The 18,111-nt window shown below is 40.2% G+C and overlaps 1 protein-coding gene across 1 annotated transcript in view; it reads right to left on the bottom strand.

Moving 5' to 3' along the window:
- The window catches only part of LOC126859519 (TWiK family of potassium channels protein 7-like), a 41,544-nt gene extending 25,382 nt beyond the window's left edge, over positions 1 to 16,162 (bottom strand). The window contains exon 1 of the mRNA XM_050610903.1: positions 16,062 to 16,162. The gene's annotated coding sequence lies outside the window, so the exon portion shown is untranslated. The remainder of the gene's footprint in view (positions 1 to 16,061) is intronic.
- Between the last annotated feature and the right edge of the window lie 1,949 nt (positions 16,163 to 18,111).

Genomic DNA, 18,111 nt, shown 5'->3' with positions numbered 1-18,111 from the left:
ATTTCCAACGTATACGCAATGCGAAACACATGTTGACACGCGACGCTCGTCTGAAAGACTCGACGCGTGCATCCGGAAAAATGACGTAGTTATTATTATTAGAAAAGTGTATCGCGCAATCGCGCTTTTCGGAATAGAACTCGTTTCTCGGAAAAAAAAGTCCGGGTCACTATACGAATAAATTATTACAAGAGAACAAATTATTCGTGCGAATATCGATCGAGTGCGACGATTATTATCACAATATCAGACACTTTTCCGCGTTGTAGAGATTATCATCTATAACGAGACGGAAAGAAAATTGTAAATATATATTTTCCGTCTTCTTCAATTTTTAAGATTTACATTTACTAAAATATATTAATAAAGATTCTGTTTCTGTTAAGTTTAAATTAATGAAAAGTCAAAGATCGACATACATTGGAACAGGGTTCGCTGATTCGTCGCTATGTCACTGATTCAGGGGAAGAGGGGGTAACGGGGGGAGGGGGGGAGGGGGGAGAGGGAAGCGGGAAGGCACGTTAAGCGAGGCGCAGGCGAGCAACGAGTAAACGAGCGAACAGCCTTCGTAAACTTTGACGAGGGCTTGGCTTATAACTGCATCGTCAAAAAATCCTCTCGCGAAAATAACTCGCCACCTATCCCCTTCGTAATGAGACATCCCCGAATATGTCACCGCTCTCGCGCTCTTTCCCAAAGATGATCAGCTGCGACTCGATCATTTAAAGTTTCCTCTCCCGATTTTCTTTCTGTAGAGATGATACCCAGAACGTATCAAATTTTTTTTATTAAAAAAAAAAAGAAAAAAAAACAACCTATTAGATATTTTAAAAAGATTGATATTATGCCGTTGAAAATATGACACGAATAACATTTTGAATAGCTTTATCGTTTTATAAATTTCAAGCGTGCGATGGAGAAATTTAGATTTAGTATATTTAATTCTCGCCAAATCGGCATACGTGTATGTGTATACTGTGCGTATTATAAAAACGATGCGACAAATTACATACTTCCTGTAAGCGTTGCCGTTTAACGAAAAACGCGGCCTCGAGCGTACCGTCGGAAATTGACGGGATGCGTGGAACACCCTATGGCGTATCCGCAATAATTGTCGTATATACAACTTTGTATGAACGATCCTATGCAACGTGCGCCATTTTACGCGGCGCACTCGTTCTCCAGACCGGGTGTCGGTTGTCGTGTCCTATTGCGAGGAAGGCAAGAAATGGCCACGCCCGCGTCGAAGTTCGCATAAGCAATGTATCGAGAAACCGATTACGACGCACGACGCGTCGTAATAAACAGCTTTACGCAAGGTGTAGATGAGACGCGCTATTGTGCTTCGAGATCAACATTTCTTTCGCAAGATTTCAATATGGCATCTCTGATGCCAAGAGATTGTTAATGGTATTGGATTGATAAGACATATTAGAAATTTATGGAAAAAATAAATAAATATATGTATATTGGATTATCTTTCTATATTATTAATAAATGTTTAAAATGACGTTATATATGACGTTAAAAATTTTATATATGAATAATATTTTAATATAAAAGATGAGACATTTTCCCTATCAAGATATGCTCTTTTTGAATCAAAAAAATAAGATTGGAGTGGATAAAAATTATCCAATATACACGTTTATCAATATATTCAATATCTTAGATATCGATATGGATTAAGTACACAGAAATTTTTTTAGAATCAAATGTGACAATTGTATATAGCATCGCGATTAAAACGAAAGAGAAAAGAGAAAGATAATCGAATAAATGGACTAATTTTGATGCAAGTGGGCAACGTTAAATTGGCAGATCCAATTGAGCGAATAAACAGATGGCAATAATGAAAATGATGTGAATGAGAGACGAGGGATGCATATATAATAAAGTTGAATAAATCTTAAGCAGCGACATAGTAAAATGCTAGACGACGGTTGGATATTTTGTAGTCGCGTTAAAGAGGAGCAAGTGTGCACGCGCAGATACGTCAGAGTGAGTGTCGAGAAGGAGCGTTGGGTTATTTCGAGCATTTCCGATTTCGCGTGCGCGCGAGGGAGGCGGATTCGTTCGCGTGCCTCGCGAGCTGAGCCAATTACACAATGACCGCCGCTTCTCACCGCGAAAACTCCTGGTGCTTACGGAATTCGAGAGAGCGGCCGCAGCGAGAGAGGCGACGAAAAATCCAAGGATCCACCGCGGCTGGAATTGGATCAGCTTATTTTCGGTCCCGGGAGGAAGAAAGGCGCTGGCGCTCTCTCTCTCTCTCTCTCTCTCTCTCTCTCTCTCTCGACGAGCAAGCGAGTTGGCTGCCGAGCAAAGTCGAGAGCGCGAGACAAAGAGTAGCACGACCCTCTTCCTGGGATGTAGATCAGCCACGTCAAACTTGTGGCATGCAGCACACATACATATATAAATTTTTGTAGCGCGCGTATATACATATATATATATATTTTTTTTTCTTCAAATTCTATTTTTCTATGAAATAAATTGTAAAACGATTTAAATGTTTAGACTGCAGTTGGAGATGTCTTTTCAATTTTTGTTTATACTTTTGGTAACCCTCCTGACAATGAGTTTCACACTCTTGATAGAGTTACGCGAATTGGCGTCTTTGTTGAAGTCTTTACATTTTCACGCCTGGCTACCGATATTTCCTTTGTTTATGTCATCTCAACAGCGAGCGTTTGAAACAGCTAGAAATGAAATCCGCCAAGTCCGGGAGGTTTAAATAGAATTTAAATGTCACATTTGTATGTGTCGACGTTTAACGCATGTCTTGACATAGAATTTACAAAATTATAATCAAACTATATATTAGAGAGCGATGAATGTTGTATAAAAATATTTCGAATTTATATATTTTTCGTTTATATCGGAGCGTATCGACTTTCATCGACGAGGGGTGGTTAAAGGCAAGATAGGGATAGCGACTTTCCGTCCAGAGTACGACGTCGACATTCGGTTCAGCGCGTGAGAGTAGCGACGCGTTTCCAGGTAATATCCCACTGCCAAGAAACCCCCCGGATCGACGGAGACCCTGTACGACTCGACGTGAAAACGTCGCGCCGTTCACCGCATAATCGAACGAACTTGGAGGAGCGAGCGAGTGAGCGAGCGAGCGAGCGAACGCGCTCGCGCGTTTCAGATAAAATCTCTGCGCGCCGCAATTCCACGGCAACCGTAACACGAACGAGCCCGGGCAAGAGCCTGCGGATAAATGGCGCGATGACCACAACTTCGTCTACGAATGTATGTGTGTGTTTCGCCGCCCTTTCAACCCTTCTCTCTCTCCATATATGTCGTGTATGTTTATCACTTATTTAGATGAAAAAAGCTTGTGTATATTTATTTTCAAAATATATTTTAAATGCGATTTTCCTCTTTTTCTTAATTTCTCAAGTCTCGTTCTTTCAAATATATAATTAATAAAATAATCAGAATTTTAATCTTAATAATAATTCATCGATGGCTCAACAAGTTTATAACTTTTACAAGCGTTTTGATATAATGCAAGGGAGAGAGAGAGAGAGAGAGAGAGAGAGAGAGAGAGAGAGAGAGACGAGAGTACTTTTGCACGCGATTTTGGTAACTCGTATATTATTTAAAAAATATAAATGATATATTATGTTTATTAAGTCACTTTTTGAAATTTTTGTACACTTGATCTCAATTTCGTGAGTCAATATATATGTATATATATATATATATATATATATATATATATATATATATCATCATATTGTCTTTTGAAATATAAATATTAAATAAAATTAAATGAAAATTTTTTAAATTATCTATTACCTTTTTTAAATATCTAGACATTAAAAGTTTAAAGAGGTGCTTTGCAATTTCGAAAAATTGCGTTTGCATCATCTGACATCTTTAAATTTTGAAGAAAAGAAATGCTGCACGTTTTAATGCATACCTTTTTTGACGAAAAAAAAAAAAAAAAAGATCGTAAGAAAATTCCTATTTTTAACCTCATCGAAAGTTGAAATAATCTTGTAAAAGTTTTATCGAGATGTGTCACCTTTGTCGTACCTTTATCAACAAAAGAAGACACTTTAAGCCCGAAAGTTCGGAATACTCGCGAGTTTAACGACATTGCGCTCTCATCCGGATCGTTGTTTTCGTTCAAGGATTACGGGATTCTGCGGATAACGTGCGTGTTGTGCAAGCGAATTTATGAGATATAGTCACGGTGTGACGGAGCGACGAACGGGCGAATCGAAAACATCTGTCGCGGCGTTCTCGCCGCGTGGGGCATGCATTTGCTCTCTCGGGTGTCGCAAAAAACCGTAACAGCCTGGAAAACGACGGGACGCATGCAAATACTGTTGCGAGTAGAGAGAATCGATTTTCCTCCCTCACAGTCTGCATAATCTACCTGCCATTTATTGTACGATATGTAACAAGTATACCGAATTTTTGCTTGAAAAACGCTGTACACTTGTAATCTTGAAAAATATCGTTGAAATTTGTAGATATCGTCGACGCAATAAACATAACATATCTCAAATTTTGTTTTGAGTTGAGCATTGAAATTAAATCACTTTATACACACTTGAATTTACAAAATCTGTAATTATCCAAAATCATATCTCAATCACTTTCTCTCTCTCTTCTGCATACATACATATATATATATATATATATATATATATATATATATATATATATATAAAAGCATATGTTGAAAATTACATTTTCTAGTTTTTCGAAATATTTGATAAGCTTAACGCTGGCGCACTGAGAAAATTATGGAAAATTTCGCATATGGATAGGAGAGCATACGAAATAAAGCCGAGGAAATGAGAAAAAAGAAAGATGTAATAAAGGGCGCGAGCATATACGGACGTGCAACACCGGATACCACCCAGACGACGCCTACGCGGCATGCGTGCGTGCTTGCGTGCGAGCTTGTAGTATACAGTATACAACGTCGACAAAAGCATCGTCTTATTTGTCGCAATAATGAAATAATTGATTAATGGACAAACGAAAGCGTTCGGTCAATCGCAACTAATATGCAACTAATGATACATATATTTACATTTGCGATAATTCTTTTTAAATTTGGAATAATGCGAAATTATTGATTTGTGATACAGTAATGTGTCATAACATTTGTAATAATTACAAGACACTCTTTAACCGATCGTCGCACACGTCTATTGTACACTCATTCTTAATCTTTTCCTCGTCAATTGTGTTAATCAATTCATTCGTTTCAATTTTATTGACTCGAATGAAAGAAATATTTCATTCGTCATTCACTGCTCTACGTCATAAATTTTTTATCCTGTCCGATGATCGATAAGCGGCCAGTAATAGCGGGAAATGAATCCCACAATGTCATTCTGAACGTTTTTCTAGGTAGACGAAGAAAAGGATTCCTTCCTACCAGTTCGTTCTTTACGATACGTCTCATTACGTGGCCATTATACGACGGAGCTGAAAAATCCGCCATACAGGTAAACTTGACCCCAGGGAAGATATTTTCGGGGAAAGGCATCCTCGGAGAAGAGAGAGAAAAAGAAGGAGAAAGAGAAGGAAACCGACCGTATCTTCGTGCATAAGTATAAGAGCAGGACAATGGACACCCTCTTCCGGCTTTCCACCGGCTGCAACGTGATACCTGCTGCAGCCCGATATTGTTCTTAGGTACCTGCGCTCATAGTCTCTCGAGTCACCGACACCGATATATATCGAGTCTTATATACGATAACGAAATTTCATCGATAAATAATTATATATAATACGAAACTTGACGAAAACTTGAGTGGATTTAACTTGAGTTTAATTTAAATCTTTGTTAATCAAATCGCGCCAATTATAATATAATTATATATTATAATATGGCGCAATGTGTTACAACACATTTATTAAATTAAAATTTAACGTCCAATTTCTAAAATATATTAAATATAATGAAATAATAAATTAATTAAATTACAAATTATAAAGTGTATATTATTTTTGCCCATAAAGATATAACAATATTATTGTTGAATATAAGCATTTCTGAATATTTTCTATAGCATACACGTGACATAAATTTGTCGATAATATCCTCTTCGCTACAAGTTATGTGCAAAATATGTATTAAAATATATAATTTAATGACGTGCAAATATATATATATATATACTAACAACCTTTTTCAATTCACAACTCGATTTAAACACTTGTATATTATTTTATAATTGTAATGCTCAAAATTTTCTCAACATACCATCAGTTAGGGAGCACTGAATTCCGTTTACAATTATTTTCATGAGTTCACGCGCAGGTTAAAAATCTTGCACTATTAAGAAGAGAGATTTTTTTCGCATGGAGCAAAGTATATATCTCCGATTCTTAATATTCTCCCCGCTGAGAAGAAAATTTAAAACCGATAGAGTTAAATGTACTACAGGAGTCTTCCTTCAAGCATACAATCATGCGATTGCTGCCATCGGAAACGGAATGTGGATGCCATATGGTTGGCATCTTCATCCATCCAACCAAGGAACCAACCAACCAACCAACCAACCAACCAACCAACCAATCGATCAATCAATCAACCAACCAATAGACCGATCGACCAACCAATCAACCACCCACTCGTTTCACAAGACGTTATTCGCGAGAAAGTTTATATACCTCTGTCCAGCGATCATGCCCTCGCATGTGTATGCGTAAGCATATGTGTCCCGTTTTTAGCGTATTCTCTTAAACAGGGACGGACCTACACAGGATGATGCCTTGATGAAAGAGAATGAACAAACGACTGATAAGGCGACAATGTTGTCCGATGAGATTAATCCTTTTTTTCTCATCGAAATGAAAAATGAAATTTATATAACTACCGAGTTAATTAACGAACAGCCGTGTGCAGCTGTGTCGTTGCGTCTGGCGAGCGGAAATGTAGCGTAGATAAGCCGATTCCTGTGTCATAACGACTTAAGGTTATCAGTTTATTATAACAGGAAATAATAACGGAAATGCATAAAGCGCGCAAGTAAAGTGCAGAAAATGCATCTGTTATTGTTAGTATTTCATTGAAATTTCAGATTTCAGTGTTTGTTGCAAAAAAATCTATTTAAAATTAATAAAATATATACATATAGAATGAATTCATTATTTTATTCAATATTTTACTCTTCTTTGATTTTCGTTATTAAAATGCCGATTCTCTTTCGCTATAAAGACAATTTTCTCAACTTTTACTTCAATATCCGTAATCGGAGAATCCATAAAAAGGGACGAATAATAATTTTCTAGAAGAGAGCTACTTATGTTTATATTTATCTATATATATATACGTACGTGAATATATATATGTAAGCACACTAGGTGCCTACGCACGTCGACCCACGCGCGGACGCGCTCTTCTCTCGCTCTCACTTGCGAAAAACTATTTTCGGCATTCAAGCGGCGTCGTGTACACGCAGAGAAATGCTGGAACGTTGAAATGACACGGGCGTGCGTATGTGTGGGCGTGAGTACGCGCGGGCGCACGCCCGCATTCGACTGCATCTTACGTATTTATAGTGGCCAACGAATATACGCGCGACGCGTACGCGATTTGCCTTTTCTGCCCTTTTTTTTTCCTTCTCTCTCTCTCTCTCTCTCTCCTTTTTTTCTTTCCCTTTTCCATTTTCCACGCGCGCGCGCGAATCACCGTACATTCCAACGCAATGTAACATTTATCGACTCATTAACGCCGAATTATGCCCGTACGGGAATTTATGCCACTTCCATCTTTGGAATGTGTACCGTCAAACTCTCGACGACACGGACAATCCAAGGAAATTTGGAAACTTTCAAAACAGCGTATGCTCTTGGAAATGTTTACGCAGCAAGAATTTGCTACGCAATGAGATTTCGAGTGTAATGACATTTGAATCTTATCGCCTAGTATAATAGTATCTCTATCGTTGCGATACTTATAGCGCGCATCTCTCTCTCTCTCTCTCTTTCTCTCATTGTGATAAAATTATATCGTATTTGGCAATAATTGGATGATCCCTGCGAAAAATGTTGAAGACTGATCGATTGAACTTGATCACTTGAAAAAAAAAATTACATCATCATTTTCAAACATCACGTTTTTTTTTAACATTCCGTGCGGGCATTATTATTAGTATACATCGTATTGCAAAATATTATTGCATCTTTGTAACGGTAAATAAAACTCTGAGAATACGCGTGTGAAAATGAAATTAAGCAGGTGATCAAGACTGAAATTGAAGTTATAAAAGCGCAATCTATTCGCGGCGGTGTTTTCCAACAGAGCTTGTCTCTCTTTCATTGATCCAAAGTGTCCAATTTATTTCAGGCTCGCCTACTTAAAATAAAGCGAATCCGCACAAAGATTCTCGCATTCTCGCGCCTCGTCCATGACACGCTGCTCGTCGTGCTCTTCAAATTTGCTCTCGCTCTCGCTGTCCTATTTAAAGCCGGCGACTCCCATCCGAACGAGGTTCATTAAGCCTCTGTTTAATTCAAGTCGCTCGCGCCACTCCCGTTGGCCTTCGCTCAAACGCCAATCAATCAATTCTACGTCTACACTGACGTCGATCATTGATCGATATACCAGTACGCGTTCCGTTCTGAAAGCGAAGCTTGCATTTCGACGCCGATAGCGCCAATCGTAAGTGAGAAAATAAACGCAACAGTCGCGTTTCTCCGCCGGCTCGTGGCATACAGGGTGTCCTACATACAACGATTAATTTTGATAATATCCATAAATTCTACATTTAATGTAAGACTCTTTTAATATTGGTGTACAAAATTTTATAAATCTCTATTTTAATATCCCTCTACTTAGTAGTTAACTAGAAACAAGTTTTGCTGTTGGTTAAACTTGTAAATATTAATATGTCAAAATCTCTTTTCATGCTATGTAGCTACTTGAACTCTTATCCAATTTATGTTGAACAAAGTATGTATCTCAATCGTATATTCTTCGAGTAATCTCGAAATATACTCTGTACCCGAATAGTCGAGTATACTCGCGTACTTTCGCCGCATCATTCCTTATACTATATATCGACGAGGGGGACCTCGGCGTCGCATTCTGAATGAAACTTGGAGCGAGACCGCGTCGAGAGAGGAACCAGCGAGGGGTCAACGTTCCCTTTCCCCCCCAAGGACGGCCAGGGAAAAGTTAAAGAACAACCGGGGGAGGGAGGGAAAGGGGAAGAGGGAGAAAGAGAAGGAGGAGGAGGAGGAGGAGGAGGAGGAAGAGGAAAAGGAGGAGACAGAAAGTCGCGTACGCAAAGGGGGAATGAACACGAAGACACCGGGGACACAACAGGAGAACACGAAAACGCGATGAGAAAACGAAATGAAAAGAGAGAATCCTTCATTCTCGCGCTCTCTTAATTCGCCATTATAATTGTGTCTAGCGAGTGCATTGTGCGAAGGATGCGCCCAACAAATGTAGAGTATATTTATAATATTTTAATATAATAAATCAACTTGAAAATTGAACCGAAGAGAAAAGAGATTACAAAATTAATAATCTTTAATTCAGTGATTGCGATATAGTAAAAACGTGTCGATTACATACGCGATTAATTACGTTACGTCGTTTTATGATCAATTAGGAAGCAGAAATCGCGCGTTACGTCATCATGATTGAGTTAATTTGTCAATTGTTGAAGATTAATCATTAATATCTAGATACTTAAGGCCTTTGTATTTGACAAATTTTCGAAACATTCACTCTCGATCAAATTACAGTCCAAAGTATCGCTTTTATTTACGGGATATCACAGAGTAGTACACATAAGTCTTGCTACGTATGATGGAAAAATAGGTGCGGTATACGAGAATTAATCCTTTTAAGTTGAAAGCCCAGTTGATATCATTAGGGTAAAAGCAAGATATAATTGTCAATTAAACCACACCTAATTCGTGACACACGCTCTCTACTTTCATTTCTCGTATATTTTTTTCGCAAATGTATATATATATATATATATATATATATATATATATATATATATATATATATGACTACGCACGCCGATAACGTCGATATAACGAAAGAGTGTAATTAGATACGTCATACATTTATGATATGGAAAAAAAAATTTATTTGTAATACCCAACACGAAGCAATAAACTAAAATATAAGTTCCTCTTATATAAGAAGGATAACGTATACTACAGAGTAATACAGATCTCGTCACGTTTGTTTTTCACCGTTGGCCGGAAATAAGTTCATCTCATTTATCTCATCTCCGTTCACCTCTACCGCCTGTGCATATATCTTTACATCCGATAAGGACACTATCTTCGCGCGAATATATAATTTCAATCATCTTGCTTTAATGCCGTTCCTATATCTCATATATAATTTTGAGACAAATTCCAGCATCTTCAACAATTATCTACATAAATTACTCATCAACTATACTATAATGAAATTAATCAAATTTTCAAACTAATAAATGTTGCATTTTATATGTTACAGATTTAATATCAATTCTATTTTACTTGTAATTAACACTAGAATAAAAGAATAAAAAATATATTTGTGTAAAAAAATAAGAAAAATAAATTATTTCATCATGTGTATTGTAATGGAACTAATTTTGTCATTCACAAATTTTTTAAACACATGGACTTGTGCATTCGATTAAAAAGAAAACACACATAAAAATCATCAAGAGATTCGGCTCTCTCGTAACAATGTATTTGTTATCATCATGATTACGTCCTTATCTACATCGCATCGATCGATCCTGTTGTATTGATGCCTGCTCGCACGATTAATCACGATTAATCACAACGATTCGAGAGAGGTACCTCGCCGACGAAAAAGCGTACAATCACTAAGAATCGCCTCATTAATAAATTTTGTAGCATCTCATTTCCGATGGAGAATATATATTGATAAATCGTCAAACCGCTTTATAATCTGCTCTATAATTCCTATCGAGTTCTCCTCGTTCAGAGTAATCGCGCGAGAAGACGAAACGAAAAAGAAACAGATAAAAAGAAAAAAAAATATTTCTATTTCGAAATATATATGTATACCAGGAGAAGAAGTTCAACGGATGTTGTGTACACACACACACACACACACACACACACACACACACACACGCACGCACACACGCACACACACACACACACACACACACACACACACACACACACACACACACACAAAGCGATAATATCGTTGTAAGTCAAATATTTTCTGATAAATTTTCAACAGTTTATAATTCAAGATATCGTTATTTAATCAAACAAATTGGATCAAAGTTGCTTGTCTCGACAAATAATTGTAAACACATGTATACAGATGAAATCATTGGCACGGTGCAATTTTTCATATATCGCAAGCTAGTAAATTATTAGAAATGATGCATGCCTAGTGATGCACATTTTTAGTAATTTATTAACATGCGATTTAACATAAAAAAAATCATATCATGTTGCCGTTGCTTTTAGATCATCGATCGCATGTAAAACGTGAATTCTTTGGACGGATCGATAAAGAGGAGTGCTAGAAAGAGACAGTCTCGACGAACTACACGGTAAATGAATGGCGCGGAGAAGATGGAAGGGAGAGAAGGACGAACTATCAGCGGTGGAAGAGAGAAAAAGAGAGAGAGGCAGGGGAAGGGAGGGAGAGATCGCGGAGAGGCCGGATGTGACGCGCACACATAACGACGACTCGCTTGTAGATTGCATTCGATGCTCGCGCAAAACCAGACGAGAGGAAGAAACGAGTCAGGATGTAGACGAGGAGAAAAGATTTTAAGCACCGAAGGAGAAAGAGATAGTAGAGACGGAGAACAGGACGGAGAATGGGCAAAGAGAGAAGAGAGAAGATCGAAATGGAGGAACGTGAGATAACGGAGTTGGCAAACATGAAGATAGCGTAGTGCTGGAATTCTCGTGTTATTCGAGCAAAAGAGAGAAAGAGAGAGAGAGGGGGAGAGAGAGAGAGAGGCAGAGAGAGAGAGAGAGAGAGAGAGCAAAGAATAAGAAAGAATGAATGAGAGGAAAATATATCGCGAGTGAGAAGAGAAGAAAAAAAAAAGAAAGAGAGAGATACGCGATTATATACCAAGATTCGAGCGCGAGTTTGATCCGCTACTGGGAGAGCTCGATAGACTTAGCCTTAGGATATCGAGAATACATCTACGGCGTGTAGAATTAACTTACTGTATGATTAACCCGATTCAGGTATCGATACGCGCATGTTTGAAGCAATACGTCAGAAGGTCGCGTGTTTTGCAAACACAATTGGACTTGTTCAAATACAATTGAATTAGCCATATTATTGACACATATAGAATATTGGAATAATATTTAATTATTTTACATATTAATTTCTTGCATGGCAGTGATAAGGAAAAGTAGAAAGAAATCGATTCTTTTGTTAAAAAAAAAAAAAAAAGAAAAAGCGGTATTTATATTTCTATTACACATATTTTTCTAATGATTTTATCATAAACTTTAATATCTTTTGCAAATGATCGTTAGGCTTTTGCTTTAAAAGAATTAAATAGACAATCTTTGAAATATGGATTTTGTTCCGATTATTGATGCGCAATGTGTTGAGAACCTACTTTCAATCTCTTTAATTTTATCCATTAAAAATACATTTAATTAATGGATACATTTAATTTAATTAATGGATAAATGATGAAATAGTCGAGTATGTATCGATAAGATATTTTTTTATCCAACTTTCTCTTAATGTGTTTAAATATAAAATATATAATTCTCATAAATAAATATATATGTCATGAATAATATATTGTTTTTCCATACCTTGAAAATTCTTTTTTACCTATAATGAAGCAAAGAATAAACTAGGACAATGGTCAAGGTGTGCACGAAAGAGCGATATATATGCATTCGTTTTTCCTACTGTTTACTCCTTTTATCTGAGATATGCACATTCGTGTGACGCAAAAACACACGTAAAACGAAAAGAAACATGTACAGATTGTTTATAGTTTCTTATTATGAAAACTATCAGAGTAACAATCGAGATAAATGTTAAGATAAAATAAATGTCTAGAACATTTATTCTGCTTTAAAAATCGATTGAAAATTAATCAGAGAATCGATGCATTAATGTATAATATTATATCTCGTAAAAGGATAATTATATTATATAACGGAATGTCAATGCGAATCCTCAATGAGTTCTCAACGAGTTGTACGAGTCATGTGGGAAGATTACGTTTGGATCGAATCTCGAGAGAGAATCCGAGGCTCTTCGTTTTCGCGCGCCGGTCGAGTCGCCTACTTTTGCACCATGCGTGGAAATCATGGTTTCATTCATGCCGGATCGCCGACTTCGCGGCGTATATGGCGCGTGTGTGTGTGTCTCTCGCGAGGCATGTGCGAGAACGTCATCGATGGAGCTCTACCTCGTCGAACAATCGATGTGTATCGTAGCGCGCTTGCACGAGAGGATACGCAGGCAGTCGCGCGCGAACGTCATGTGTGTATGAGTGTATATATTTTGTGTGTGTGTGTGTGTGTGTGCGTGCGCGCGCGAAACTCGCACGGCGAGCAGAGTAGCATTCACGGCGTGTGGTGCCAATGAGAGCGAGCGAACGACATGTTCCGAGCCTCTGTGTCAATAAGCCTCGTGCACACGCGCGCACACGGCATGGCGATATAGCGGGTGACTCGCAGAAACGCCGCAAAACGGCCTCGTCGTTCGGGGACACGTCGCGTCGCGTCGTGAGAGATTTCACAACGCAAACGATACCGATCGGCAAGAAACTAAGATGAATCCGTTTATTATCTACTGAATTAAAAAGCTAGCTCAAAATATTTAATATTTCGCATCTGGCAAACTTTTATACGATAAGGAAACAGAAAAATCCACAACGATTAAAATCAAAACGATACTCTCAAAATTGTACTTACGCTTCTTTTAAAAAACAAAGGATTTTCGATCTCAGCCTACATGATAATTCATCTCTAACGGCGAAAGAGAGAGGAGGGCATGCGCGCGGGCGCGCGTGCATTTACGCGCAACAGTGTGAGTTTTACGAAAGACGACGGCGCGACTTTCTCGCAAAACTTTCTACACCTGTGGGTTTCATTCACCGCTTCGCCCCTGTGACTGGTTCAGTCTAACTGGTCTCTATGAAAGCGTAGTGTGACTCAATGCGCGCAACGAGTCACGCTGGTCTAACCGTCGATGGAGTTGGCACCAAGTCGCGCGACCTCGTCCAAGAGAGAGCGACGACGCGGTGAAGGAGACGGATAGATTTATTGTGTTCCGCGAGAAAATTCGCCGACAACAAACACGCAATAAAAATACATCCAAATATATGCGAGCAGCTAAAAATATTGAAAAGAACCGAGAATAAGAGAGAAGAGAGAGAGAGAGATGAGAAGAGGGGAAAATGTCAAATTCAATTTCAATTGATCGAGTTTCTAAAAAAGATTTCAATTAAACGCTCAATTTTAAACAAACAGCTGCTATTTTTGTAATATTATTATAAATACACTTAGTGTGTACTCAACACATGAGAATTAATCGAAAGTTATAGTAAATAATTTTTTTAAGAAAAACTGCTATACGAAAAAATATACGACGTAACTCCAGAGCAACCTAACGTAATTTTAAACGATACGGAGAGCGATATAACAAAAAAAAAAATGGAGCGAGTGGACAGCACGATCCGATCGAATTTCCGTCGGAGAACGACGCAGATATTTTTCGGAGCTTTATCGCTTTCGACCGGCGATGATTAGCGCCGACTTGGAAATAACAAGGCGGAATTTCGTAAACGAGCACGCGGTTTCCAGATTTACCCGCGTTCTCTCTCTCTCTCTCTCTCTCTCTCTCTTTCGTCGTCTCGTTTCCAAATGTTTCGTCTGCGTTTCGCCAAGAACCCGACGTGCGAATAGTATACGAAGTATCGTGAATGTAACCAATATAACTTTTGGTATATATGAATTTTTCGACGAATCAATAGTTGTAAAAGACGTTTGACGATAAAAATTCAAATGTTGCAAGTTACGCGTCCAAATGTTTTGACGCTAAAATCATAAATAAACATTTTTATACAAACTAGAATTAATCAAGATGTAAAATTCCACGACTCCTTAAAATTTGTAGGATCACGCTGCTGTCAATCATGCTGCAGAGCAATTAACACCGTTAACGACTGGAATTTTTAGAACGATAATCATTTCTCGTAATAGTTTGTTAGCTTCAGGTCACCCCGTATGCCGTTACTAATGACATATACACAAGCGCGCTGTGAATCGACGGTTATGCGCTCATTACGAAACCCCGGTTCTCTTTTCGCCGACTACGAGAGTACGGGCAAATAAACAGAAGCGAAGCGACGGGCAAAATAAAAAAAAAAAAGAAACAAAAAGAAAAAAAAAAGAGGAACGTCGGGAGCCAATTGGTCCGGGTCATTTGCCCGTCAACCATCCATCCCGGATGTTGTTTTTCCGATGAAATCGTTTGATAAACTTCCAATCGAGCATGGTGGGAGGCACGTATCTAGCGAAATGTTAATATATCCGTCATTTTCATCAGTCAACGATATAGCCGTCGATAGCCCTATTGCTGCTATAATGGCGCGCTATTTGCCGATAGCGCGATATCACAAACATTACTGTGTATCGGCGAGCGAAGGTAACCATGTGCAACGTGATTGAACCTATTTTATTAAAGATTAATAATTCCTCTCCACTCATCCAAAACTTGCAAGTATTTTTACTTCTTTTATCACCTTCATACATCCCATCGCGTACAATAATTAAAAATTTCTCGAGGCCGCGATGTATCTCGATGGAGAAAACGTCACATCCCGCTAGGTCAAGGGGACTCGCCCCCGCGTTTGTTTATAACTATTTTGGACCACTTTCAGACTCATCAATGTTTTCACAAACGTCACTATTTTTCCTCGCGCATAACACTCATTCTAATCAGGATGCAGCATTTAATGCTAGATTAACGCGCGACTATCTTGGAGCAACTTGGAGAACGGTGATTGCACGTTGCTCGCGGGATAAAAAAAAGATTGTTATAAACAAATTCGTGCACTCACCGGTACGACTAGGGGGCCGTGGAGGCGCAGGATACTGGGGCGGCGTCAAGAGTGGCGGCTGCGGCGACACTCGAACAACGGCCGAGGAGGTCGTTGAGCCTTGAGGGGACGTGGACAACGTGGCTGGCACAATCGCGGCCGCTGTCGTCGTCGTCGTCGTCGGCGGCGGCGCCGTCGTCGTCGTAGCCGCCGTCGTTGCCGTATTATTCGCCGTCGACGCCGGACGTCGCGGCGCGTCGCACCTTAATACGACGACGGCGTTGAACGGTCGAAGCGGCCGCCGCGGAAGCAGCGCCGGGGGCGGGTTGTTGTCCGAGGTATCCACACTTTCGGCACTTCCGTTTCACTTACGTACTCCTTTTTTACCACGGATATACGCATAGAACGTCGCGCTCCGAATACAACGCGCACTTTGAGAGAGAGAATATATTATATATGTATATATATATATATATATATATATATATATATATATAAATATATACACGCGCGCCTGTGTGTGTGTACATGTACATTCGCGAGAATGAGGAATTACGATGCGAGAGTATGGTTCCTGCTTCGCCACTTCCGGTGCACCCGAGAGAGACTGAACGTCGGTTCGTGAACTCAAATTCCACCTCTTCCTGCTTCTCCTCCTTCTCCTCTCTTCCTCCTCCTCCTCCTCCTTTTCCTTCTCCGACTACTACTCTACTACTGCTATACTGTCGTATATACTTGCCGCCGCCGCCGCCGCCGCCGCCGCCGTCGTCGCCGTCGCCGCCGCTGTTACTATTACTACTACTATTACTCCTCCTACTACTACTTCTCCCCGCTCGCACTTCCGGCACAGGTCACAACGTCACAGCACGCAAGCACATACGTATCTTCCAAGGCGAACACGATCCGTGAGTGCGGAAACGACATTAGAGGCGAGCCGGAGCGCACGCGCGCGTGCGCGCGCGCGCGCAAGCTCGCTCGCTTCGACTTCTCTCGACTCGAGCGAGAATGCGGCGAGCAACGCCGCTTGCGCTCACCTCCAGAGCTGGATAGATCGGCCACGAATGTAGCAAACGAGACGGAGAGAAAGAAACAGAATGACGGCCGAGAGTACAAAAGAGAGAGAGAGACAGAGAGAGAGAGAGAGAGAGAGAGAGAGAGAGACACGCGCGCGGTGACACGACACAGCGACGAGTAGAGATCGGTACACCGCGGGGTCCTCTCGTACACTGGCCAATACACATACGACACGGTTCTTTCGGTGCCCCGAGCCCCGAGCCCCGACACGACGCGTTCTCGCCTGCCTCTTCTCTCTCTTTCTCACTCTATCTCTCTTTCTCCCTTTTCCGCAGAGCGCGTACGCGCTCGCTCCTCAACGAGAGGGAGTGAGATCGCACTATTACTACCAACGCGCGAGACAGAGACGGAGAGTGGAGTGGGAAAGAGATAAAAGTACAGGAAAAAGAGAGAGAAGAAGGTACACGGAGATTAAAGTGGGGAGAGAGTCGGAAAGAGAAAGAGAGAGAGAGAGAGGGAGAGGGAGAGAGAGAGAAGAGAGGGAAAAGAGAAAGAGAACCGACTGAATCTCGCGTAGGCTGTCTGCCGGTAAACAGGCTCCTTCATTCACTGCTTATTTTATACGGACGGCCCCTATATGCCCCACAGAAATAGCCACTCTCGTTCCGTCCTCGTCGCACTCATGCACGCACCATGCACGCACGTACGTACGTTTGTACGCATGGGCCGGATACGCTCTCTCGCGCTTGCGTCTCTCTCTTTCTTTCGTCCTCTCTCTCTCTCTCTCCCCCGTCGTGTTTCTGGCTAACCTTTCTCTCGCGCTCCCGCATTCGTGTCACGCGGCTCGCATCTCGGATAACCGCGTTGGTCTCCGTAAAAAAACGCCAAGCGGGAGTATGTCGTGACGGCCGCGCTCCTCGTCGCGCATCCTTCCACCCTCTCGGCGACCTTTTCTCCTCAATGTCCTTTCCCTCTCTCTTCGAGGCGTTGACTTTTTCGACCGACCGCGCGGAGGGATGCTTCGCTGTCTTCCGTTATTAGCAGTAGCGCGTCGTCG

The sequence above is a fragment of the Cataglyphis hispanica genome, chromosome 3, assembly GCF_021464435.1.
Source record: "Cataglyphis hispanica isolate Lineage 1 chromosome 3, ULB_Chis1_1.0, whole genome shotgun sequence".
Classification (NCBI taxonomy): Eukaryota; Metazoa; Arthropoda; class Insecta; order Hymenoptera; family Formicidae; genus Cataglyphis; species Cataglyphis hispanica.
The sequence above is the reverse complement of the archived record's forward strand: the minus strand, read 5'-3'. Positions and strand labels throughout refer to the sequence as shown.